The sequence below is a fragment of the Suncus etruscus genome, chromosome 6, assembly GCF_024139225.1.
Source record: "Suncus etruscus isolate mSunEtr1 chromosome 6, mSunEtr1.pri.cur, whole genome shotgun sequence".
NCBI classification, from domain to species: domain Eukaryota; kingdom Metazoa; phylum Chordata; class Mammalia; order Eulipotyphla; family Soricidae; genus Suncus; species Suncus etruscus.
This window is the reverse complement of record NC_064853.1, coordinates 90057323-90084304: the sequence shown is the minus strand read 5'-3', so window position 1 is coordinate 90084304 and position 26982 is coordinate 90057323. Positions and strand designations below refer to the sequence as shown.

Here is a 26982-nt window from a genome sequence, read left to right as displayed (position 1 = left end):
GAGACACCAGGGGATTGAACTGAAGTTCATCCTAGGCTAGCGCATGCAAGGCAGATGCCTTATGCCCTATGCCGCTGCTCCAGACTTTTATAAAATTCTTGTAGTTAGTGTTGGACATTCAGACAAATGTGAGCAGTGAGACATAAAGAAATTTTGGATGGATTTCTAAGGCAAACTTTAGTATCCTTATTAAAAATATAAGTGGATTTGTAGCTTTGCCCTTCAGTAATTTCTTCCTGAAATATGATTTCTATATCCACAGCTATAGAATTTTGGGGGAGGAGGGCACAGCTGCCAATAATCAAGGTTACTCCTGGTTCTGCACTCAGAAATCCCTCCTTGTGAATCTCAGCAATCATAGGGGATTCCAGCGATTGTACACATGGCCAAGTGAACAGTATGAACTTTTCCTGCTGTATGGTCTCCCTGGGCAGACCAGCTACCTTTTGTTTGCCAGAAGAGACACAACTTAGTTCTATACTAAGTTCCTCCCTACATAGAGAGGCTTTTTACTTTTTTAATATATTTTCCAAAAAAACTTCTTCATATTTTAAAAACAAAAAGAAATAAAAATTTAAAAAGAATTACAATCTATTTTGAGTGAGAGAGATACAGCAAGAGAGAGATACAGTTCCTTAATTATTAATTCTAGAATGCCATTGCAGAAAAAAAGTTTTTGAAAGACTCACTGGATTCTGTTATATTTATTTAAGTTACACTTTAAAATGTTTAAAAATCATATTTTTAATGGGCTGAAATAATAGCACAGTGGGTAGATCATTTGCCATGCAAGCGGCCAACTAGGATTTGATGCCTGGCATCCTTTATGATCTGTACCCAGAGCATTCAAAAATAATTTCTTGATCGGGGCTTCGGCTCGGGCTGGGTGCATCCCCCATGGGGCGGCTCTGGGATCCCGTCTGGAAGGGGAACAGAGCGTCGAGGCCTCTGGGTGGGCCGTTGGAGGGGAGATGGCTGCGGAGACGGTGTCGGCGTTGGTGCTCTCGAGCAGTGTTGCTGAGACAGTGAAGTCTGTTGGGAACATGCTTCACTACTCCCCCTCTTCCTATGTGGGGTACCCACCTGATAAGCCTTTCCTCAACTGTGATCTGCGGCGCTCCCCAAGCTAGCCTACATTGGCCTACCCTGAGAGCAACAGCCGAGCCATTTTTTCTGCTCTGGAGAATCTTCAAGATAAGATTCGGCACTTGGAGCTTGAAAGGATTCAGGCAGAAGAAAGCGTGAAACCTTGTCTAGAGAAATCACAGAATACAAGAAAGTCCTTGACGAACAAATACAGGAAAGGGATAACTCAAAGAATGAGGAATCGAGGCATAATCAAGAACTGGCATCTCAGTTACTGGCTGCAGAAAATAAATGTAATCTTTTAGAAAAGCAGTTGGAATATATGCGAAATATGATAAAACATGCTGCAATGGAGAGGACGTCTGTCTTAGAGAAACAGGTTTCCTTAGAGAGAGAGCGACAGCATGATCAAACACATGTTCAGAGCCAGCTGGAAAAATTGGATCTTCTTGAGCAGGAGTACAAGCTCACCACAATTCAGATCCTTGCGGAAGTCAACAAAAATGCAAGAGTTGGAAGCAGAACTCCATGAAGAAGAGAAGGAAAGGAAACGTATGCAAGCTAAGGCAGACCAGTTGCAGACTGGTTTAGAAGCAAATAGACTTATTTTTGAAGATAAGACGGCTCCCAATGTTCCCAGTGCAAGGAGAATTAAAAAAAAAAAAAAAAAAAAAAGAAGTCCAAGCCACCGAAAAAGAAAGGGCCCAGGAACTACTTTTCTGCACAGCCACATTACAGATTGTCCTTGGGCGATATGCCATTTGTAGCTGGAAAGTCCACCAGTCCGAGTCATGCTTTGGTAGCCAACGTTCAACATGTCTTGCATCTCATGAAGCAGCACAGCAACGAGCGGGTGGTCAGCAGTATTCCTCTAGCCAAGCAGACGTCCCTGCGAAGTGTCCAGAGTAAGAAGTTGGACTCTCCAACATCCTGCAGCAGCATCAGTGAAGAGCTGTCTGAGGTCCTACAGACCCTGCAGGATGAGTTCGGGCAGATGAGCTGTGATCACCAGCAGCTTTCCAAACTTATCCAAGAGTCACCGACTGTTGAACTAAAAGACAACTTGGAGTGTGAATTAGAAGCATTAGTGGGAAGGATGGAAGCAAAAGCGACTCAAATAACTAAAGTCCGCAAATACCAGGCACAATTTGAGAAACAGAAGACAGAGAAGCCGAAGAAGGACTTAAGAACCACCAGGAAATCTCTCGAGGAAGAAGGAAGCAGCAGTCGCTGGTCTGGAAACTCAAACTCGGGGACCACAACTAACAAGAAAGATCTCACCAAAGCAAGACCTGGGGAAAAGAGCAGGAAAAACCTTCAGTTACTGAAAGAGATGCAAACCATTCAGAATTCCTTACAAAGCAATAGTTTGTGTTGGGATTACTAACTGGTACCTCGTCATAAATTTTATCCAGAATAATCTGTACCTCATCCGTCAGACGTGGCCAGTTTCCTTTCCAGTCTCCCCGTCTGTTGTGTTGGAATCACTCTGCAGGCAGGTGCTTGGGCCAAGCTTCCTCCCATACTCCCACACTCAGTTTGCATCTCCATGTGATTGACGGATGAGAACCAGGCAGTCTGCAGGCCAGAAGCCCCCAACTCTTGATTAAGTTTCAGGTGAACCTGTTTTTCCTCTATTTTGCACTTTGTAACAAATTAATTTTTTTATTTGTGGATGTGATTTTTTTATACAGCACTTCTTTATACATCTGAATAAAATTAGGTTTAAATGATCAAAACATAATTTCTTATCTCAAAAATACCAGAAGTAGTCCCTGAGTGACACTTGTTATAGCTAAAAACAAAAAACATTTTGAATGACAAAAATCAATATCCTGCAAGAGAAAAAATTAAAAAAACACACAAAAACCCCCACATAATTTAAAAATTACAAAGTCAAACACAAAACAGTACTGAATTCCTGGAAACAAATGACAATGAAAACACCAACTATCAGAACCCATGAGACACAGCAAAAGCAGTAATGAAAGGAAAATTTATAGCTTTGCAAGCACACATCAGGAAGGAAAAAGGGGTATACCTGAATAGCTTAATGATGCAGCTTATGAAATTAGAAAATGATCAATAAGAGGAACAAAAAGTAGGGAGACAGAAAAAAATAACAAAACTGAAAGCAGAAATCAATGAAGTGGGAACCCCAAAAACAATTCGAAAGATCAACGAAAGCAGAAGTTGGTTCTTTGAAAAAAATAAACAAGATTGATAGACCATTGGCAAAACTCACAAAGAAAGTGAAACTTGATAACCGTTATTAGAAATGAAAAGGAGGAGATCACTACAGATATTGCAGAGATCTACTTTGAGAAACTATTCAACGAAACATGAGAACCTGGAAGAAATGGATAAATTCCTGGACTCTTATAACCTTCCACGGTTGAAATGAGGAGGATGTAGCATACCTAAAAAGCCCCAACATTATTGAGTAAATTAAAATGGTAATTATATGTCTGCCCAAAAATAAAAGCCCAGACCAAGATGGATTCACTAATGAATTCTTTCAAACCTTGTAAGAGGAACTTCTACCAATCCTGGCCAGGCTCTTTCATGAAATTGAAAAAAAATGGGAACATTTTCAAATAGTATTTAGAAGCCAACATCACCTTAATACCAAAACCAGATATAGATGCTGCCAAAAAAGAAAATTATAGACCAATATCCCCACTGAACACAGATTCAAAGATCTTCAATAAACCCTGGCAAATAACACCCAATATCCTCATCAAGGAGGTCATTATTATGATCAAGTAGGTTTTATCCCAAGAATGCAAAAATGGTTTAACATCTGAAAATCTATCAACATAATACAAAACATCAACAACAAGAAAAATAGAAACTACATGATCATATCAATAGACACAGAGAAAGCATTTGGTAAGGTCCAACACCATTATTGATAAAAATTCTCAGCAAGATGGGAATGAAAGGAACCATTTTTAATCTATTCAAGGCCTCTATGACAAGCCAATGGCAAATATTATCCTCAATGGAAAAAAACTAAAATCCTTCACTCTAAATTCTGGTACAAGACAAGGCTGTCCTCTCTTACCACTCATATTGAACCTAGTACTGGAAGTACTTGCTATAGTGATTAGGCAAGGAAAAGATATAAAGGGAATCCAGATAGGAAAGGAAGAAGTCAAGCTCTCACTGTTTGCAGATGACATGATACTCTACTTAGAAAACCCCAAAGACTCTACCAAAAAGCTTCTAGAAACAATAGATGTATATAGCAGTGTGGTAGGCTACAAAATTAACACACAAAAATCAATGGCCTTTTTATACACCAATAGTGATAGGGAAGAAATGGACATTAAGAAAACAACCCTATTAATATTAGTGTCACACAAATTCAAATATCTTGGAGTCAACTTGACAAAAGATATTAAGGACCTATACAAAGAAAATTTTAAAACTCTGCTCCAAGAAATAAGAGAGGACACATGGAAATAGAAGCACATATCCTGCTCATGGATGGGCAGGATTAACATAATTAAAATGGCACTACTCACCAAAGCATTGTACAGATTTAATGCAATTCCTTTAAATATAGCAATAACATTCTTCAAAGAAGTAAATCAAACACTTCTGAAAATTATTTGTAACACAGTAAACACACAGGAACAGCTAAAGCAATTCTTGGGAAAGGAATATGGGAGACATTACTTTCCCCAATTTTAAACTGTATTACAAAGCAATAACTATCAAAACAGCATGGTATTGGAATAAAGGCAGATCCTCAGATCAGTACAATAGGTTTGAGTACTCAGAGAATGTTCCCCAGACATACAGTCACCTAATTTTTGATAAAGGGACAAGAAATCTTAAATGGAACAAGGAAAGCCTCTTCAACAAGTGGTGTTGGCACAACTGGTTAACCACTTGCAAAAAATCGAACTCAGACCCCCAGCTAACACCATGTATGAAGGTAAAATCCAAATAGATTAAAGACCTTGATATCAGACCTGAAACTATAAGTTATATATAACAACACGTATGTAAAACAATCCATGACATTGAGACATTGAGCATCTTTAAAGAGAAAACAGCACTCTCAAAACAAGTGGAAGCAGAGATAAACAGATGGGACTATATTAAACTGAGAGGCTTCTGAACCTTAAGGGAAATAGTGCCCAAATTACAAGAGCCACCCACTGACTGGAAGAAACTATTCACCCAATACCCATCAGATAATGGGCTACTATCCAAAATATATAGGTCACTGATGGAACATTACAAAAAACAAAACAAAACATTTAATCCCATCAGAAAATCGGGAGAAAAAATGAACAGACACTTTGTCAAAGAAGAAATACAAATGGCCAAAAGACACATGAAAAAATGCTCCACATCACTAATCATCAGGGAGATGCAAATCAAAACAACTATGAGGTACCATCTCATGCCACAGAGATTGGTGCACATCACAAAGAATGAGAACAAGCAGTGTTGGTGGGGTTGGGGAGAGAAAGGAACTCTTATTCACTGCTGATGGAAATGTCGTCTAGTTCAGCCTTTATGGAAAGCGATATGGAGATTCCTCCAAAAACTGGAAAATGAGCTCCCATATATATGATCCAGCTATACCACTCCTAGGGGTATACTCTAGGAATACAAAAATACAATACAAAAATCCCTTCCTCACTCTGATATTTATTGCAGCAGTATTTACAATAGCCAGACTCTGGAAACAACCAAGATGCCCTTCAGCAGATGAATGGCTAAAAAAAACTGAGTTACATATATACAATGGAATATTATTCAGCAATCAGGAGAGATAAAGTCATGAAATTTTCCTATACATGGATGTACATGTATGCTAAGTGAAATAAGTCAGAGAGAGACACACACAGAATAGACTCACTTAATTATGGGTTTTAAGAACAATAAAAGATATTTTTGCAATAATTCCCAGAGACAAAAGAGATGAGGACTGGAAGCTCACAACAAAGAGTGGTGAGTGCAGTTAGAGAAATAACTATACTGACCACTATCATAACAATGTAAATGAATGAGGGAAGTAGAAAGCTTGTTTCGAGTATTGGAGGGGGCGGTGAGGAGGAGGGAGATTTGGGACATTGTTGATGGGAATGTTGCACTGGTGACGGGATCTGTTTTTACATGACAAAGCCAAATACAGTAATATTTGTAATCCAGCTGTTTAATTAATATTAATAAAATACAGTACTGAATATCACTAACAGTATAACTTAATAAGCAGCCATTATCAAAAAACAGAATGTAGCAAGTTAAAAGCACAAGGTAATACTCAGTGAATAAAGTAAATGAAGAATCCTTGTCACACATAGATGATGGAATTATAGAACAAAAAAAAGGTAAGTTAATTTTAAAATATGGTGCATGAAAATATTTTTATTCTGACTAACAATGAGAATATAAAACATAAATTAATAAAAAGTCTATAAGAAAACCTAATAGGAAATCTATTTTATCTTAGATTAAGCAATAAGATTTTAGATTTAACACTTAAAAAGCATATTTTACATCTGAGTACATGCTAAAAGTCAGTCTCAGTAAAAGTATTTTGAATCTTTGGACAACTTTATTTGTTCAATATATTATCTCTATAGAAATACACCAATTTAACAGGATGTACAGCTAACAAGTGCTTACTAAATCTTCTATCATTGTATTAATAACTTCATTGGAGACACATTAATTTTCACAAATGTGCTTGAACTTTTTACTTCTTTAACTTTATTTCTTTTCTTCCTTTTTATTTTTTGTTTTTATTTTTTTATTTTTGTTTCTATTTTGGGGCCCCCACCCAATGGCACTCAGAGGTTACCTTTGGCTTTGCATTCAGAAATTACTCCTGACAGGCTTGGGGGACCATCTGGGATGCCAGGGATCAAACCCAGGCCTGTCCCAGGTCAGCATCATGCAAAGCAAAGTCTCTACAGCTGTGCTATCACTCCAATCCCTTTATTTTTCAGTAACTTTTACTTTCACTTATCTGGAACCAAAATAAAGGAAACAGACATATTCCTTTAAAAATGATAAACTATTTTATTCAAGTGAAGAAATTGTTCTCTGTGAAAGACTGAAGTGACTGAAAAATCATATCATAGTTTGGGAGAGAATATATATCACATATCTTATAGAAGATCTTTCTTTTCATAACAGAAAATAAATAAAGAAGATAAATATCATAGACAAAGAAAAGAACAGTAGAGTATTTCCCTCCAAAAATAGATGAAGAATGAACATCATAAAAAAGTGTTCAATATCAGAAGTTATTATGAAAATGATAACCATCATCATAGCATACATCTATTTGAATTGACACAATTATAAAACAAAATCAGCAGGTTCCTGTTCTGAACAATAAAAATAAAAAAACATGATTTATTGAGTATCCAACAGGGTTCTTCAAAGAATTTTTCTTGAGTACTGGGAGGGAGGGAGGGAACGAGGGAGGAAAAAAGGAAGAAAACAGGAAAGGAGGGAGGGAGGAGGAAGGAAGGAGGGAGAAAGAAAGGAAGGAAGGAGAATTAATGACACAAATATGAAAAAGAAGGATAATAGCACCAAATAAATACTTCATAAAATTAAGCCTTAATATTAATAATAAATTTCATAGAATTCTAGAAGCAATACAAATATAGGACAAATAGATAAATGTGATTTCTAATATGAAGAGACTTTAGAAGATGATGATATAGATTTGACCACATTAAAAGCCTGGAATAAAATTAGGTAAGTTGAATTTCTAAGTCACTCAAAGAGAAATGAGTATGTCATACTCACTGCTGAGTATGATCTTCTCTTTTTGACTGAAAAACCCTGCAGCACAGCCTACCTACATCCCGACCACCTACTGAGAATGCAGGAAGACACCAGCTGCTCAAAGATTTCCACAGATCATCAGAGAATCTACTTTGTTTTTTTTTAAATTTATTTAAACACCTTAATTACATACATGATTATGTTTGGGTTTCAGTCATGTAAAGAACACCACCCATAACCAGTGCAACATTCCCATCACCAATGTCCCAAGTCTCCCTCCTCCCCACCCAACCCCCGCCTGTACTCTAGACAGGCTCTCCATTTTCCTCATACATTCTCGTTATTCGGACAGTTCAAAATGTAGTTATTTCCCTAACTAAACTCAGAGAATCTACTTTGAATTACCAGTTGAGTATTCATCTGGTGTTTACTTAGAAATAAACTGCTTGGGGCTAAAAGAACCTTAAAAATATGAGATGTGGATAATCACCCTCTTATATTTAAAGGTTCCTGTTATGAACAATCAGAATTAAAAAATCTCATTATTTATTGAGCATCCAACAGGGTTCTTCAAGGGCTTTTTCTTGAGTTGTGGGAATGTCAGCCTTCGACTAAACAATGTTCTTTCTGTCCTGCTTCACAAAACTTAAATACAAAATTCAAAAGAATTTAACTGTTTGTAAGTAACTTCTTGTGGCCAGACAAAGTTAAGATATGTATAGGAATATAAAAATGTGTACAACAAAGTAAAGTTTCTAATATTATCCATCTATTATCCACAAGTATATACAGCAGGGATCAAAATTGATTTTATAATATCTAACAGCCATACAAAAAGTGTAAAACGGTGGGTTAGAGTCACTCTATAGGGTAGGGTAACTCATGCATGATATTTACACAGGTTTAATCCCCAGCATCACATATTATTCTTTGAACATAGTCAGGAACAACTCCTGAGCACAGAGCCAGGAGTAAGTCCAAAGCACCACAAGAGGTGTATTCAAAACAAAAACTTGCAGAACAAAAGTAGAATGTTACAACCCATCTTATTCAAAACAAGACCAGAGAGGAACTGCAATACAATTAGCAAAGTCAACAAAATTTGTAATATGGTTATATTCCATATGCTTGAAAATCTAGGGAAATAATACAAAGGTATTAAAGCAATTCAAGAAAGGATAGTATTGGGGCTGAAGAGATAGCATGGAGGTAAGTTGTTTGCCTTGCATGCAGAAGGTTCCAATCCCAGCATCCCATATGGTCCCCTGAGCCTTCCAGGAGCGATTCTGAGCATGGAGACTGGAGTAATCCCTAAGTGCTGCCGGATATGAACCAAAAACCAACCAAGCAAACAAACAAAAACAGAAGTAACTTACTTTTAAAACTATTAGGAAGTTTTTATGGGTTGAAGGGTCGTCTTATAAACTGGAAAATACGGGTATAAACCCTTCCCTTAAATCTCCCTTCTGCTTCCAACTGTTTGCTGTTCAGTGCTTCTCAAAATCAAGTGTGTTCTATTAATATTTTTTCTTTTATTTCTCCTAAAGTATATCTCTTGAACATAAATATTTTCACATTTAGAATAAAGACTAACTGCAGGTGTCCTGTAAGCCCCCCGAAGGGGCCCGGCCAGCGGAGAGTGGACGAGAGGCTCACGGACAGCCGCACCTTAATTTTGCGAGGCTCAGATCACACAACCGCACCTTGAAAAAATCTGAGAGAGGTTAATAGCAAATGACCCAAGACAGCAAAGCCGTTCAAAGGCACTTTAATAAGGTTCTGCACCTTCTTATATAGTGAAGGTGAAGGGGGCAGGCAAAAGGCAATGTCAATCATCTTTTTGGCACGCAAGCTACTTCATTATTCCAAATAAGGTAAAAACACAGCTCAGGCCAAGTGAAACAAAGAAAGTAAATCATTTTCCAAATATGGGAAGTGGGCAGTGGGATAGAAGGTGGTACATTTTGCAAGTCATGCTGGATAAGCAGTTTCCATGGAAACGCCTTGTGACCCTGGGTAGGGGCTGCCTAACTACATTCCTAAACTCTTAACAGATTTATGGTGGGGCTAGTTCTCAAGAAAATAACTTTGCAAAAACAATGTTGCACAAAAACAATAATGAATGCCTTGTTAACTTGAGAATGTGGGCCAGGGGAGTATAGCTTCATTCCTAGGAGTGGTACCAGGCTGTGTTCCTCTCCTCTGGGCTACAAGGTTATTTATTACTTTTGTGGCTGCATTTTTTCCTGCTGGCTCAGGAGCCTTGTAGCAAAACAGCACGTAGACAGCTTGCAGGTGCAAGATTGGAAAATGGCAGAGAGGTCTTTGCAAAAGTAGCCACTGTCAGGTCACGGTAACCAACAACTAACATGTTTAATCCCCATATAATCATTATCCAATTTCAACTAAAGAACTTCACAGTTCATTCTTTTCAGTTGTTATTTAGTCACCATGATATCAGTAGTGTTTCAGGCATACCATGCTCCCAACCCCACCCATCACAGATAGTCAGTGTCCTTCATCAATGTCTCAAGATCCCTTCCTACTCACCCAAAGCAATACCTTTTTACAGAAGACGCAATTCTATTTAGTCTCTCTGAATTGTTACCATTGGCCATTTTTATCCCCCCCCCTTACAATGTTGCCTTAATCCACATATAAAAGTCATCATTCTGTAGATGCCCTCTAACTTCATTTAGCACGATACTATTGCAGGTGACTTAATGAAAAGGGGCCTATTGTTTCCCTCTTTGCCCACCTCAGTCACTCAAAGAAGTGCCTTGGAAAGTTTGGGGATGATAAGAGTTTGCTCTGAGCATTTGCCCAGTACAGACCTTAATTCTCTCCAGCTCCACACAGTGTTTGTCTGCTGCATTTAAACCATAATTTACTGAAGCCTAGTAATTCAACCCAGTCCACCTAGTTTCTCAGGCATGGAGCTCAGATTGACAAAGGTGAACAAATACACATTTAACATTTTAAATGATGATTAAATAATCACAATTCTTGTTCCTCATAACCTTTTTCATTTTCATGTCTATGTAATCTAATCATTTGCTCTTTAAAATAAATTGAAGAGTCCTAGAGTTGGTGTGGGGATGGTGAGCCTTTCTCAGCTTAACAAGCTCTTACAGCCCCTACAATCTGGTGGGTTCGAAAATTGCAGCGAAGAAATTCATAAAGCAGTCAGATGAAGTTTCAGGAGTCAGCCAGCTTTATTTCACGGTTAACCTAACATATACATTTCCTCACATGGCTTCTATGCTAGTCTTTTTTAAGCAGCCACTTCTCTGCTCCCTCTTTGGCTCTTTCTGTCTGTCTCCCTTTCAGCTTCTTTTCCAGGTTTTCTTGCTGACTGACTCCCTTTGCTGATGCTACTGTTGATGCTTCTTTGTTGCTGCTGCTGCTTTGCTGAATGCTGATGCTGAATTTCTGATGCTGAATCCTTTACTGACTTTAAATCTCCTTCTTATCTCCTTTCTTCCCCCAGTCAGCCTCCTCTACCCAACCATTGCAGGTATAGGTTGTTCTGATCATTCAGGTGGGATAAATAAGTTGGGGGAGGGGATATCCACAATCATTTTCCCAGACAATTTTATATAATAGTTTGCTTAGAAAATTGTTTTCTTAAGTCAGAGAGAAAGAGAAAGACGGAGAATGGTCTCACTCATATATGGGTTTTAAGAAAAATGAGACATTCCTCAACAATTTTCAGAGACAAAAGAGAGGAGGGCTGGACATTACAGCCGACCTCATGAATCTCACCACAAAAAGTGATGAGTTTAGTTAGAGAAATAAGCATATTGCGAACTATCCTAACAATGAGAATATATGAGGGAAGTGGAAAGCCTGTCTAGAGTACAGGTGGGGGCGGAGAGGGAGGAGGAATATTTGGGTCATTGGTGATGGGAATGTTGCACTGGTGATGGGGGGGTGTCATCTGATATGACTGAAACCCAACCACAATCATGTTTGTAACCAAGGTGTTTAAATAAAAATATTAAAAAAAGAAAATTGTTTTCTGGCCTTTTATTTTTTATAATTAAAAGTCTAAATTTTATTAAGATATATTTTTGACAGAAAATGAAACAATATTAGCAAAAAAAATTAGCAAAAAAATTGCATTGGTGTTTTTTTTTATAAATCTTTATTTAAACACCATGATTAAAAGCATGTTATGGTTGGGTTTCAGTAATAAACAGAATACCCCCCTTCACAGTGCAATGTTCCCACCACCAATACCCTTCCCTCACCTCAGCTTGTATTCACAATAGGCATTCTACTTCTCTCATTCTAAAGAATGTCATGCTAGTTGTTACTGTAGTTATTTCCCTAACAGTATTCACCACTCTTTGTGGTGAGCTTCAAATTGTGAGCCTGACCTTCCAGCCCTTAACTCTATTGTCTCTTGGCCTTATTACAATAATGTCTTTAATTTTTCTTAAAGTCCATAGATTAGTGAGACTATCCTGTGTTTATTTCTCTCCCTCTGACTTATTTCACTCAACATAATAGATTCCATGTACATCCACGTATAGGAAAATTTCATGACTTCATCTCTTCTGATGGCTGTATACTATTCGATTATGTATATGTACCATAGTTTCTTTAGCCATTCATCTGTTGAAGGGCATCTTGGTTGTTTTTAAAAATGTGTTCATCATGACTGTTCAGGTGTTTCTTGTAGACAACAGAAAGTTGGGTTCGATTTTCTCATTCATCCTGTCACTGTGAGTTGGTGAGTCTGGCCATTTTGATTGGAGAGTTATAGCTACTGAGATTAGTAATATTATTAAGATGAAGTAATTTATTGTCATTTTGTAGAAATTATTATGAGTATTTTTGAAGGTTATCTTATTTTAAAATTTTTATATTGTTTTGCTTGTTTTTTAGGATTTGGGGTCAGAAACTTTGTTCAGGGTTTATTCTTGTCAGTGGTCATGTGGAATTGAATCCATGTTAGCTGTATGCAGGAAATCCCTCACCTTTTGTACTCTCTACAGTTCTTCATTTTTGTTTTTGTTGTTGTTGTTGGTAGTGGTGGTGGTGGTTTTGGGCCAGTTCTTACTTTTTAAAGGAAATTGTTTAATGTTTCTTTCAGAGCTGGTTTCTTGGATGCTAAGTTAATAAACTATTGGTTATCCATAAAGCATTTGCATTAAATGTAAATATGCATTAAATGTAAGCATTCGATCTTGATACTCTCAGGATTCTATCTCTGGATTTTGTTACTTTAACTATAATTGTGTCTGCATATTTTCTATTTGGGTTTATTTTAACTGCAATTTTTGAACCTTCCAATTTGCATACATCACTCAATCAGTCTTCAAGCTGGGGACATTCTTTGCTCTACTAAGTTCTACTAAGCTTCTTCCTATTTTTTGAGGCATCGTATAATTCTTATTTTCTTGCTCTGAAACTTATCTATAATTCTCTGTATTTGCTTTATTTATTCTAAATATTGTTCACATTTTTTACTAATATTTTCATCATCTTTCCATCAAAGTTACTAGACTGTTCCTCATCTTCTGTCACTCTTCTACTCTTCAAAGGCTTCTCAATAAGTGTTTTTAGTTCACCTACCATTTTCTTCCATTTAGTGGTTTCGATTGTAGTTTTCTCACATTCTTTCTATGTTCTCTTTGTTGGTTTATGCCCCATATCCAGGGGTTCTCAGGAGTTACTCTCAGATTTTGACTCAGAAATTATCTCTGGCAGGCTTGGGGGACCATATGGGATGCCGGGGATGAAATCCAGGTAGGTAGGTTTCATACAAGGCAAATGCCCTGTGCTATCACTCCATCCCCCTCTCTTTTTTTAGTTAGTATGCTTGCTTTTGTTTTGGGGAAATAACCTTAGCTGTGCTCAGGTTACTCCTGGCTCTGTACTTACGAATACTCCCGGTGGTGCTCAGAGAAACATAAGACATACCAGAGATCAAGCTCACATTTGCTGCATGTGCCCTGCCTGTGTGATAGTTCTGACCCCTCTCTTTATTGCCCTAAAGTGCTAGAGATGTGGTCATCCAGGCCACATCAGCATTGTTCAGGGATCTGTAAGGATACAGTTTGTGGTGATACCATGTAAAACGAACCCTAAATCTTGTTCTATGTTCCTAATTCTTTTAACTTTTTTTCTGCTTTTGTTTGTTTTGTTTTGGGACTACATCTGGTAGTGCTCAAGATTTATACTGGTTCTGTGCTCAGGGGTCATTTCTAGTGCTCAAGGGATTATTTGGGATACAGGAGATCAAAATCAGGCCAGCTGTATAAGGCAAGCACCCTATCATTACTATTGCTCAGACATTCCTCTGGTTTGTTTTTTTTTTTTCTTTTTTCTTTATGTCTTTTCGTTTTTTTGGGCCACACCAGTGATGCTCAGGAGTTACTCTTGGTTATGTGCTCAGAAATTTCCCCTGGTTTGGGGACTATATGGGACACTAAAGGATCCAACCACAATCCATCCAAGTTACCGTGTGCAAGGCAAACACCCTACCACCTGGGCCACCCCTCTGGCCCTCTGTATTTTTTTTTAATTCAACATCTCTTGTCTGTTCTCCAACTTCACTGTTTTTTGTGTGTGTGTGTGTGTGTGTGTGTGTGTGTGTTTTCTCTTCTCTGCTCTCATATTTGAATATTCTAGAGCTTATCTGATAATCTCTCTCATAATGGCACATATACTCTCACAATTATTTCAGATCCTAGTTCTCAATGCTGTGGATATGCTGGCAAATAATTCAGTGCTTTATCAGAACATCAGACTTGTATTTTCAACATATATCACTGTGGTTTGTACTATTGTTAATGAAGGGGGTACCATATATATTATTTAATCTCCATTCAAAACCCAGTTCTTGTCCAGAGTGATCAATTCCAACTATCATTGTCATACTGTACTGGTACCTTTTTTTTTTTTTTTTTTTTGGTTTTTGGGTCACAACTGACAGTGCTCAGGGGTTACTCCTGGCTCTATGCTCAGAAATCGCCCCTGGCAGGCACAGGGTACCATATGGAATACTGGGATTTGAACCACTGTCCTTCTGCATAAAAGGCAAATGCCTTACCTCCATGCTATCTTTCTGGCCCCACTGGTACCTTCTTTATCTTAACTGTACTGCTCTACTATTTGTGGCAAGCTTCCTACCAATGAATGGTCCTCCTGGTCAGAGATATGTACAGTACCCCTTCATTAAGAATTGTGTAAGTCACAGTGTCTAAAAGTAAAAAGAGAGTGAGAGAGAATGAGAGAGAGAGAGAGATAAGTAAAATATCTGCTCCAAAGGCAGGCAGGGGGACAGTCGGAGGGGAAACTGGGGACATTGATTGTAGGAAATGTTCATGGGTGAAGGGTGGTATATATTATAACACAGGCTGTGTTCTTTACACTGACTGTATAGAAAGAGGAGGTACAGTAAATGTACCCCATATACAACCCAGACCCCTTGCCTAGTCTGTATTGTGAATTGAGGGACAAATAAAAAGACTGAAATTCAACTTCATAAGCATGGTGTTTAAATAAAATTAATAAAATAAAATAAAAGTCATATTATGTAACTCCTTTTCACTAAACTGCTCCAGTAGTTCCTCTTTCAGGATGTAGGGAAATATCTGTTTCTCAGCCATAAAAGCCACGTGAAATCATATATCTGGCACTAGTATAAGGGACCAGACAGGTATGCTTCCTGCTTGTTGACTGTAGTCTGCTTATGTTGCATGGCAAATGAATGATGTTATAAATATCCAAATGGCCCTTGGTATTCAAAGGTTCCACTCCTTTACTTCAGAATAAAAGTAAAGGATATCAATCTCTCTTAGATTAAGTCCAATGTCCTCTCCTAAACTTTTCACTCACTCTTCTTAAATTATGCAGAATCCCTTTATGTCTCTCAAATACACAGATATATTTCTATTTTAAAGACATTTCTCCAAGTCATTTCTTTTGCCTGTAACATTCTTGTCCTTGTTGTTCACTAAACCAGTTATTATAAGGAGTCACTTCAATGAGACCTATTCTAACCTTTATAAATATAATTTGAACCATTAGTACTGAAGCATACCACTACTCCATTATGTTTGTTTTACTTTTAATATTTTCCCAGAGCATTTGCATTATGTAACATATAAATTTATTTTTATTATACTATAGTTTATTGTGTATATACTTCTACTAGAACATAAGCTTCACAAAGGGAAGAATATTTGCTTTGTTCCCTGATGAACAGCCTACTTCATATAATAATTCCACATAGTCAATCAAGCATTTGCAGAATTGACATTGAATAAATGATTGCATGAATACTGGGTTTTAATGATGATAGTATTATAGCAATGCTTAGTACTAAAAGAGACTTGTAATTGGCTATAAAATAGCAGCAGTGGTAATTGTGAAAATAGAGATTATTAAATATAGAGAGATGGAATAAGTGGGTGAGGTCAAAAAAGGATAATAAAATAATCATCTTCAACCCCTCCTGTGAGCAGCTAAAATTTTTTTTATAAGAAAGTTAAGAAAAAAGAAAGGCAGAATAAACAGTTGGTTAAGACTACTTTCTGAATGTGTTTGAAATGTCCATGAATCATCCACATGGTTATTTCATGAACATTATTACACAAAAATCAAAACTAAAATTCTTAGCTATGTTTAGAAAATTTCAAATTATCAATATAAGAATATAATTAAACTCTATAGAAAAGGAAAGATGAAAAATAGACATATTTTTAAATCTTCTAAGAAGATACTTATTCTGGTCAGGGAAAAATAACACTGCAAACATTAGTGCGAGAAGCAAGGAACAATAATGTTTCATTAAATTCTCAAGCATGTGAGACCTCAGTAACAGACACCATTTGTGGCATCTTTGGTGAAGTATTGGGGAAATAGTACATATGGAGAAAGATTGTGTTCCAACATACCACTATGTCTCCTATTCTTTATTAATTCACAAAGTTATGTGACCTTAATCTTTTAATCTGATCATACCTATCCAATTTCATACCTATCCACTCAAATATAAAAAAAGTGGTAGATAGTAGCAAGTAATCTGAATCTAAATCTGCCTTTCATGTGTAGGGAGAAGAGTAGGTATGTTAGGATGATAGTTGGATTAAGTGATAGCATCTTACCATCATAAGATCTAAGGAATAGAGCAAATCTTAAAAGAATATACCAAAGAAGGAAAATGTGTGGCAATGCATATATTCTAATTTACATCTCACTTCTTCCTCATGAGTTCAGATAATCCCAGAGGTCCACAGCTGTATAGTCAATTCCTAAGAATTGATCTCATTAGGCATGGGAATTGAACCCATCTATCAAAGCCTATCCTGATTCCCATCTCCTTATATCATCCCATTTACTTCACTTCTCTATGACCCTAAACAGCAATTTAACTTTCTGCTTCACAGAGGTAAAATATATCTTTCTTCTTGTTAGACAAAAGCAAAAAGCTGTTTCAACCAGTTTTGACTTCTTAGTAGTTAAAGGGGCTTCAAGAAACATAGTGACATATTCTATACCAAACCTCAATCTTTCAGGAATTAGATGATAGCAACTATTTTCCATTAAAAGTTTTTTCCTTTTCAGTAAAAACAGTGTAAGCATCTTTACCAAAGGATCTATTGTTAGTTCATATTAATTTATTTTTAGTTTATTCTCATACTATCACTTTAACTTTTATTAGTTCTTTTAGAATATATTTTGTCTGCAAAACATGCAGATCTCCATTCCATCTGCTCAAATGGAAGTAAAATATTAAGCTCATGACCCTAAACAATAGAAAAATACATCAATAGATAACTTACATGTAGTCTCAACTATCAGATGCTAGAAGTTTACTACTGTGAGAGTGGGAGGTGGAGAATAATTCCAAAGGGTTTCATAGGAATAATAGGGTGATCATGCAAAGTGGGCATACTTTCCAAATGATGGAATTGCAGCCATGTCACTACTGAGCACAACAGATGATACATTTCAAGACATTTTTCACTTGGGCCATGTAAATTTTTGGATTTAAACATTTAGTGGTGTAAAAATAAATACTGAACAAAATCATGAATATTGAATATGAATAAACTTGGCACTAATGGCCCAATAAAACAGACTTGCAGTATCCTTCTCTGGTCCAATTTTTACATAAAAGAAATACTGTTTTGACACTATTATCAGTCCCCTTTAATCATTTTAGGGGACAAATTATTGTCATGTCTCTTATCATTTAGTTTATTAGAGTAAGACACACAGACTTGACCAAAACAAAAACATTTTTATTTTCTAAACAGGTTTTAAACTTCTCAAAGGCAAGAACGTTTTTTCTTGTATTTCAGCCAGTAATTGAAGCATATAAAAATCAAATTGCATCTGTTAACTATATATAATGAACAAATGAAAACATATTCTGGGAAATATCTTAATTTTTGTTCACTTCAGCATCTTTATTTCTGGGACTACAAAGAAAACAAAATTGTCTGATTGCTTTTTTGAAATGTCTGATTCTACTGTATCCTGTGGAACAGCAAGCAGGTTATACAAATCACACTGAAAAACCATTATGAAGAAAATATTATTTCTAAGCTTATTTTATCAATTTTACTTTTAACTTTGTTAAAACTTTTTTTGTATTTTCTATTATTAGTAGGTTATCTTAAATAGCATTCTGTTGATCAAAAACCTCAGTAGTAGGTTTTTCATAAAGTTTTTCATAAAGTAGAACTTTATGAATGCTTTAGTTGGTTTGGGCTAGAAGTTTTTCAGACCTTTTATTGATTTTTCTTTGCTTTTTGAATCATTTTCATTATTGATTTCTTCTCTATCTTTTTTTTTATTATTTTCTTCTTACTTCCACCTACTCTGGGATTTGCTGTTCTTTATCTATTTTCTCAAGTAGTAATATTAGGGTCTTTATTTGATCCTTTTCTTCATGTCTTATGCAAGACTGTATTGCTATGAATATACCATCCATTTAGTACTGCTTTTGCTGTGTCACTAAAGTTTTGGTAGTTTGTAATTTCATTCTCATTTGTCTCAGGAAGTCTTCTTTCTTTTTTTTACCAGAAGGTATTTAAAAGTATATTGTTCAATTTCCATATGTTAACAAATTTCCTGGTTCTTATGCTTACTTTTTATTTCTATGCATTCTTCTATGAAAGTACTTAATATGACATATTTATGACTTTATTACACTAGCATGTGTAATACAATGTGAAAGTGAAAGCATGTGAAAGTACTTAATATATTTATGACTTTATTACATTAGCATTTATTACCTGCGTGTGTTCTGTCCTGAAGAATAGATAATGATTGGATAAGGATGTATATTCAACTTTTCGAAGGTGGTACACTTCTTAGTCTCTTATTTAAGGTTCTTGTTTCCTATTGTATTTATTTTGATTGCTTGTTTATTTATTTGATTTATTTGTTTAATTCTGAGAGTGAGGCTTAATGTCTCCTATTACTGTTGTTCTGCTGACAACATATCTCTTCAGGTCTATTAGCAATTAATTTATAAATTTTGCTGTCCTTTTATGTGGTGCATATGAATGCAGAAGTGTTAAATCCTCTTGTTCCATTGATTCCTTTACTAATGCATGTCTGTTCCTGTGTCTTAATACTTTCTTTAGCTGGAATGCTTTTTGACCTAATATAGTATGGCTATCCTGAATTTTTTGTTTTTTGGGTCACACTGGCAGCTCTCAGGGTTTACTCGTGGCTCTACACTCAGAAATTCCTCCTGGCAGGCTCAGGGGACCATATGGGATGCTGGGATTTGAACCATTGTCCTTCTGCATGCAAGGCAAACGCCCTACTTCCATGCTATCTCTCCGGCCCATATCCTGAATTTTTTTGTCTATAGATTAACCTTTCTTATTGATGTACAACTTTTTACTCAATCTGTATTAATTATGAAAGTTTAAATGTATCTTTTAAAGAAACAAATATTGTATTCTATTTCCTAATCCACATAGCCACTCTATGTACACAATTTATCATAGTGCAGAATTCACTTATAGGCTCCCTCAAATTTTTGATAGAATTGATGTAGGGTGAAAGATTCCTCATGGTACTCCTAGTGTATTATAACATCACTTAATGTCAAATAATATGATATTCCCCACCTTTTAAATTAGGGTTGCTTTAGATATCAAGGAGATTTATGATCATACAATATTCAATATATGTGCTCTGTAAACTTGAAGGTCAATAGAATTTGCATGAGAATTGAATTCAATTCGTATAATTCAGACAGGATGATCATTTTAACCATGTTCATTTATTCTATGAACACAATATTTTCCTTAAATTCTCTCTATATTTTAATATCTTACAGTTTGTCAACTATAAATGTTCCTGCTTCTTTGATAAGCAGATATTGAGGTACTTAGTTCTTTAATATACAATTTTTTGTTTGGTTTTGGGCCACACCCAGTGACACTCAGGGGTTACTCCTGGCTTTGCATTTAGAAATCGCTCCTGGCTTAGGGGAAACATGGGATGCCCGGGGATCCAACTGTGATCCATCCTAGGTCAGCCACATGTAAGGCGAATGCCCTACCACTGCGCCACCATTCTGAATCCTAATATGCAATTTTTAAATGGGTTGTTTTCTTTCTCCTCTTTTGTTTTGTTTGTTTGCTTGTTTGTTTTGAAGCCATACCTGGCAGTTCTGAGGGATTACTCCTAGCTCTGCTGTACTATTGCTTCAGGCCTAAGCAATGGGGATTGTTTTTTTGACTGTATTCTCTTTTAATTTTTGTTTGCATATAGAAATTCAACCAGTTTTTGAATATTAATTTTGTATCCTACTACTTTGCTGCACTAGCTTATTGTTATTAGTTGGCTTTTGGTGGGCTACTAGAATTTTCAATATTTACAATCATGTCAGCTACAAATAGTGATAGATTTAGTTTTTATTTGAGTCCCCTAAATTTTATTCTCTTGTATAGTTTCTGTAGTTAGAGCTTCCAATATTCTATATCTATTCAGCAATAGATATGAGAGTGCACACTTGTGTTTTGCATTCAGCTTTTTACTCTTGAGAATAACATTAGCTATGGATTAGTTGTATATGGGCTTAATTCAATTGGGTTATATTCTATCCATCCTTATTTTGTCAAGTTTTTTAAATAATAGATGTTTATGCTTACAAAATATGCAACATCTCTGGATATAATCACACAATTTGTATCTTTTCTTTTTGTTGTTGTGATGTATCACTTTGATTAATTTGTATATCCTTATATCCCTGAAATAAATCCTATTTTGTCATGATCATGACCCTCTTAAAATATTGCTGGATTTAGTTTTAAATGATTTTTGCTAAGGACCCTTGCTCTGTGTTCATTGAAGATATTGGTCTATAGTTTTTTTAAAGATGCTTTGTCTGCTTTTGTACCAAGTTAATGTTCATATAAAAGTTATCCAACTTCTATTTTAATGATATTTTTCTAAAAAAATTTTTACAAGAACAATAGTCATATTATTGTAATAGACAATAGTCATTTTAAATGTCTCATAGAAAAATAACTCACTTATTAGTAAATTCTAGCCCATCTGGACCTGAACTTTTGTTCAGGGGAGGCTTTTGGTTTCTCCTTCAATTTATAACTTACCAGCTCAGGTTTTTGTTTTCTTCCTAATTGAGTCTAGAAAGATTGTAGGGTTTTAAAAATCATCTATGTTCTTCAATTTATTTGCTTAAGTTTCTAATAATAGTTTTATAAAATTCATAGTATTTCTTAGGTACTTATTGTAACTTCCCCCTTTCATTAGCAGTTCTATTTGTTAGTGTTTTATCTCGTAAAAAAACTTTTGAACCTCAGTTTATCAATATTGTTTATTTTTTAAAGAATTGAATTTTATCATTGATCTTCTAATGCTAGTTTTTGTTAATTTATTTATTAATTCTCTAATATTTCATTATTTTTTCCTTTTACCAACTTTGGCTTTCATCATTTCTTCTTTTTTTTAGTTTCGTAAGATGTGAGCTTAAAATATTCACTTGAGCCTTTTCTTATTTCCTGATATAAGCCCTTATTTCTATGAATTTCCTTCTTAGGATGAATTTTATGTGTCCCATATGCTCTAACAGCTTGTGAATATGACTAGAACATGAATATTTATACTATTGCAAATTATAACACTGCAATAAAAATTTCTGTTGAAAATAAATAATAAATAAAAGTATCATTTTTGGGCGGCTTGGGTGAGAGTTTTGCTCCCTTGTGCGGCTTGGGGGAAACTTGATTCCCCGTGCGGCTTGGGTGAGAGTTTTGCTCCCTTGTGCGGCTCGGGGGAGACAGGGTTTTCTGTGCGGCTTGGGTGAGAGTTTTGCTCCCTTGTGCGGCTCGGGGGAGACAGGGTTTTCTGTGCGGCTTGGGTGAGAGTTTTGCTCCCTTGTGCGGCTTGGGGGAAACTTGGTTCCCTGTGCGGCTTGGGTGAGAGTTTTGCTCCCTTGTGCGGCTCGGGGGAGACAGGGTTTTCTGTGCGGCTTGGGTGAGAGTTTTGCTCCCTTGTGCGGCTTGGGGGAAACTTGGTTCCCTGTGCGGCTTGGGTGAGAGTTCTGCTCCCTTGTGCGGCTCGGGGGAGACAGGGTTTTCTGTGCGGCTTGGGTGAGAGTTTTGCTCCCTTGTGCGGCTCGGGGGAGACAGGGTTTTCTGTGCGGCTTGGGTGAGAGTTTTGCTCCCTTGTGCGGCTAGGGGGAGAAAGGGTTTTCTGTGCGGCTTGGGTGAGAGTTTTGCTCCCTTGTGCGGCTTGGGGGAAACTTGGTTCCCCGTGCCGCTTGGGTGAGAGTTTTGCTCCCTTGTGCGGCTCGGGGGAAACTTTGTTTCCTGTGCGGCTTGGGTGAGAGTTCCCTCCTTGTGCGGCTCGGGGGAGACAGGGTTTTCTGTGCGGCTTGGGTGAGAGTTTTGCTCCCTTGTGCGGCTCGGGGGAGACAGGGTTTTCTGTGCGGCTTGGGTGAGAGTTTTGCTCTCTTGTGCGGCTCGGGGGAGACAGGGTTTTCTGTGCGGCTTGGGTGAGAGTTTTGCTCCCTTGTGCGGCTTGGGGGAAACTTGGTTCCCTGTGCGGCTTGGGTGAGAGTTTTGCTCCCTTGTGCGGCTCGGAGGAAACTTGGTTCCCTGTGGGGCTTGGGTGAGAGTTTTGCTCCCTTGTGCGGCTCGGGGGAGACAGGGTTTTCTGTGTGGCTTGGGTGAGATTTTGCTCCTTTGTGCGGCCTGGGGGAGACTTTGTTTCCTGTGCGGCTTGGGTGAGACTTTGTTTCCTTGTCGTCAGGACCGACTCCCCCCCCCCCCCAGTGAGTCCCTTCCCCCGGGTGGGCGCCTGGAAAGGCAAGTTGAGCAACTGGAATAGTAGGGGGAGATAGGGCCAGCTATCTGGACTCTCAGGTGACCTAGAGAAATCCACCCCCTTGGGCCCTGGAGCGGATCAGGGACTCCCCAAGGGTGAGGGCAGAGCCTGAAAGGGTAGACTGAGGGAACTTCTTCAAGGGAGGTTTGGAGGGGGCGGAAATCCATTGACTCCCAGAGAAAGGAGGGGGGATTGAGAGCTAGGCTCAACAGCGCCAGTAACCATTGTGGCCAGGAGTGGAACTGCACCGCTGACAGAAATAAGGAGAAGAAAAGGGAAAAGACCCACAGCAGGAAGGCTGAACTCTAGGTAGCAAAGGGGAGGAGAAAGGGCTAGGCTCAACAAACTCACCCAACAGGCCCCTCTAGAAACACCTTCAGGAAGGGGTCAAAGCAGGCCAAAATTAGAAGCCACAGCACTCCAAAATACACCATTAAATACAAAGAACAATGCGTAAAGCAAGAAAATCGCTAATAACTGGAGACACCATGACAAACCCTATCAAATTTCCAAGTCCACCAAAACGCACAGATCCACTGGAAGAAGACCTAAAAGCTGTCATGAGGAAGGAAATGCAAGAATTAATAAAAGAATTGAAAGAAACCCTAGCAACTGAGTATAAGAAATCCATGGACGAACGAATCAGCCAAATTAAAGAAGAAATGTCAAAGAACATGAGAGATTCCATACAAAAAGAAGTGAAGGACTTAAAAGACAAAGTAGCAAGTCTTATGAGCAGAAACACAGAGTTGGAGAAGCACATCGAAGAACTCGAAGGAAAACTACAATCAAAAAAAGATCAAGAAACCAACAAAGAAATAAAAGGCAAAGCACTGGAAGGAAAAATCCAATATCTAATGAACAAAGACAAAAGAAACAATCTAAGAATTGTGGGTATACCAGAAGGGGAGGAAATAGGGAAGGGGGAAGAACAGGTAGTCAGGGAGATAATAACAGAGAACTTCCCCACCCTCTGGAAAGACACTTCAGGACAAATCCAGGAAGTCAAGAGAGTCCCTAATAAAATAGACCCTAATAAACCCACACCAAGACACATAATAATCCAAATGGCAAAAAACAAAGAGAAAGAGGAACTCCTAAAAGCAATAAGGGAGAAAAGAAACCTCAAGTACAAAGGAAAGGACATAAGAATCAAACCGGATCTTCCATTTGAAATAATTCAAGCAAGAAGACAGTGGAATGACATATTTACATGACTGAATGAAAGAAACTTCCAACCCAGGGTCCAATACCCAGCAAAACTATGATTCATATGGGAGGGCAGACTAAAAACATTCTCAAACATGAACGAACTTGAATTATTTGTGCAAACTAAGCCGATCCTAAGCGACTTACTCAGAGATGAATTACACAATCCAAACCCCCGATTGTAACAACAACCACTGCACACAATACAACTGCACAACAGTCCTCTCTATCAATAATTTCCCTAAATGTGAACGGACTAAACTCTCCATTTAAAAGACACATAGTAGAGAACTGGGTTAGGAAAAATAAACCGGACTTCTGCTGTCTGCAAGAAACACACCTACAGCTACAGGATAAGCACAGGCTTAGAATAAAAGGATGGAAAGTAATTATTCAGGCCAATGGAAAACAAAAAAGAGCAGGGACAGCCATTCTTATATCAGACCAAATTGTATTCAACCTCAAGAAAGTGATCAGAGACAAAGGGGGACACTACTTACTGATCAGGGGAACATTAGATCAAGAAACACTAACCCTGATCAATATCTATGCACCTAATGTAGAGTCAGCAAAATATGTGGGGCAACTACTGGCAAACCTGGAGAAACACATGAAGGGAAATGTGATAATAGTAGGGGACCTCAATACTCCACTATCACCACTGGACAGATCCACCAAACAGAAAAATAACAAAGAAATAAGAGCTCTAAATGAAAAATTAGAAGATTTAGGGCTAATAGATTTATATAGAGCCCTCCATCCCCAGAAAGCAGAATACACATTCTTCTCAAACCCACATGGAACCTTCTCCAGAATAGACCATGTATTAGGATACAAAGCCAACCTATATAAGACCACAAAGGTAAGGATCATAAGAAGTACCCTTTCAGATCACTATGCAACAGAGGTTAAAATTGATGTCAAGAAGAAGCAATGGAGAAAAACTAGTACCTGGAGATTAAACAACATCCTGCTCAACAACAGCTGGATCAAAGAACAACTCAAGGAAGAAATAAAAAGATTCCTTGAGACAAATGACAATGAAGAGACAACATGTCAAAATTTATGGGACACAGCAAAAGCAGTAATTAGGGGGAAACTCATAGCAATAGAGGCCTATGTCAAGAAACAGGAAAATAACAAAACCAACAGTTTAAAAGATCACCTCAAAGAATTGGAACAACAGCAACAGAGAAATCCAACCACAACCAGAAGGCAAGAAATAATAAAAACCAGAGCAGAAATAAACAACATCGAAACCAAGAAAACAATACAAAAAATCAATGAGACCAGGAGTTGGTTTTTCGAAAAAATAAACAAGATAGACAAACCATTGGCAAAACTCACCAAAAAAAAAGAGGGAAAACACCCAAATCAGCAGGATCACAAATGAAAGGGGAGAGATTACAACAGAACCCCAAGAAATACAACATATCATGAGATCATACTATGAACAACTATACTCAACTAGGCTAGAGAACCCAGTAGAAATCGACAGATTCTTAGACAAACACCCTCTTCCAAGACTGGAAAAGGAAGATCTAGAAAGCCTAAACAGACCAATCACCTCAGAGGAAATTGAAGACGTAATTAAAAAACTCCCTAAGAACAAAAGCCCAGGCCCAGATGGATTTACAAGTGAATTCTATCAAACATTTCAAGAAGACTTACTACCACTTTTCCATAGGCTTTTCCAAACCATAGAAAAAACAGGAATCCTCCCCAACTCTTTTTATGAGGCTAATATCACACTCATTCCCAAAGAAGGCAAAGACACCACCAAAAAAGAAAACTACAGACCAATCTCACTAATGAACATAGATGCAAAGATACTTAACAAAATCTTAGCAAACCGAATTCAGCACTTCATCAAAAAGATCATACATCACGAAGAAGTGGGATTCATACCAGGAATGCAAGGTTGGTTCAACATACGCAAATCAATGAATTTGATACATCACATCAACAACACGAAAGACAAAAACTACATGATCATATCAATCGATGCAGAGAAGGCATTTGACAAAATCCAACATCCTTTCATGTTAAAGACACTCAGAAAAATAGGGTTAGAAGGAACTTTCCTCAAGATAGTTACAGCTATATATGAAAAGCCAACAGCCAACATTATACTTAATGGCGAGAAACTAGAAGCATTCCCACTAAGGTCAGGAACTAGACAAGGCTGTCCACTCTCTCCACTCTTATTCAATATAACCTTAGAAGTCCTAGCAATAGCAATCCAACAAGAGAAGGGAATCAAAGGAATTCAAATAGGGAAAGAGGAACACAAGCTATCTCTATTTGCCGACGATATGATGATATACATTAAAAACCCTAAAGAGTCCACAGTAAAACTCCTAGAAACAATCAGCCAATACAGCAAAGTGGCTGGATACAAAGTCAATACACAAAAGACAGTAGCGTTTCTATATACAAAAAATGAAGTTGAGGAGAGAGAGATTAAAAATACAATTCCATTTAAGATAGTATCAAAAAATATCAGGTATCTAGGAATCAACCTTACAAGAGAAGTGAAAGACCTATACCAGGAAAACTTCAAAACACTCCAGAAAGAAA

General features: G+C 37.3%; 2 pseudogenes; both read left to right on the top strand.

Moving 5' to 3' along the window:
* Positions 1 to 971: 971 nt before the first annotated feature.
* Positions 972 to 2696, top strand: LOC126012064 (centrosomal protein of 57 kDa-like; annotated as a pseudogene).
* A 12510-nt stretch (positions 2697 to 15206) lies between these two features.
* LOC126012649 (uncharacterized) lies at positions 15207 to 15329 on the top strand (annotated as a pseudogene).
* Positions 15330 to 26982: the final 11653 nt, after the last annotated feature.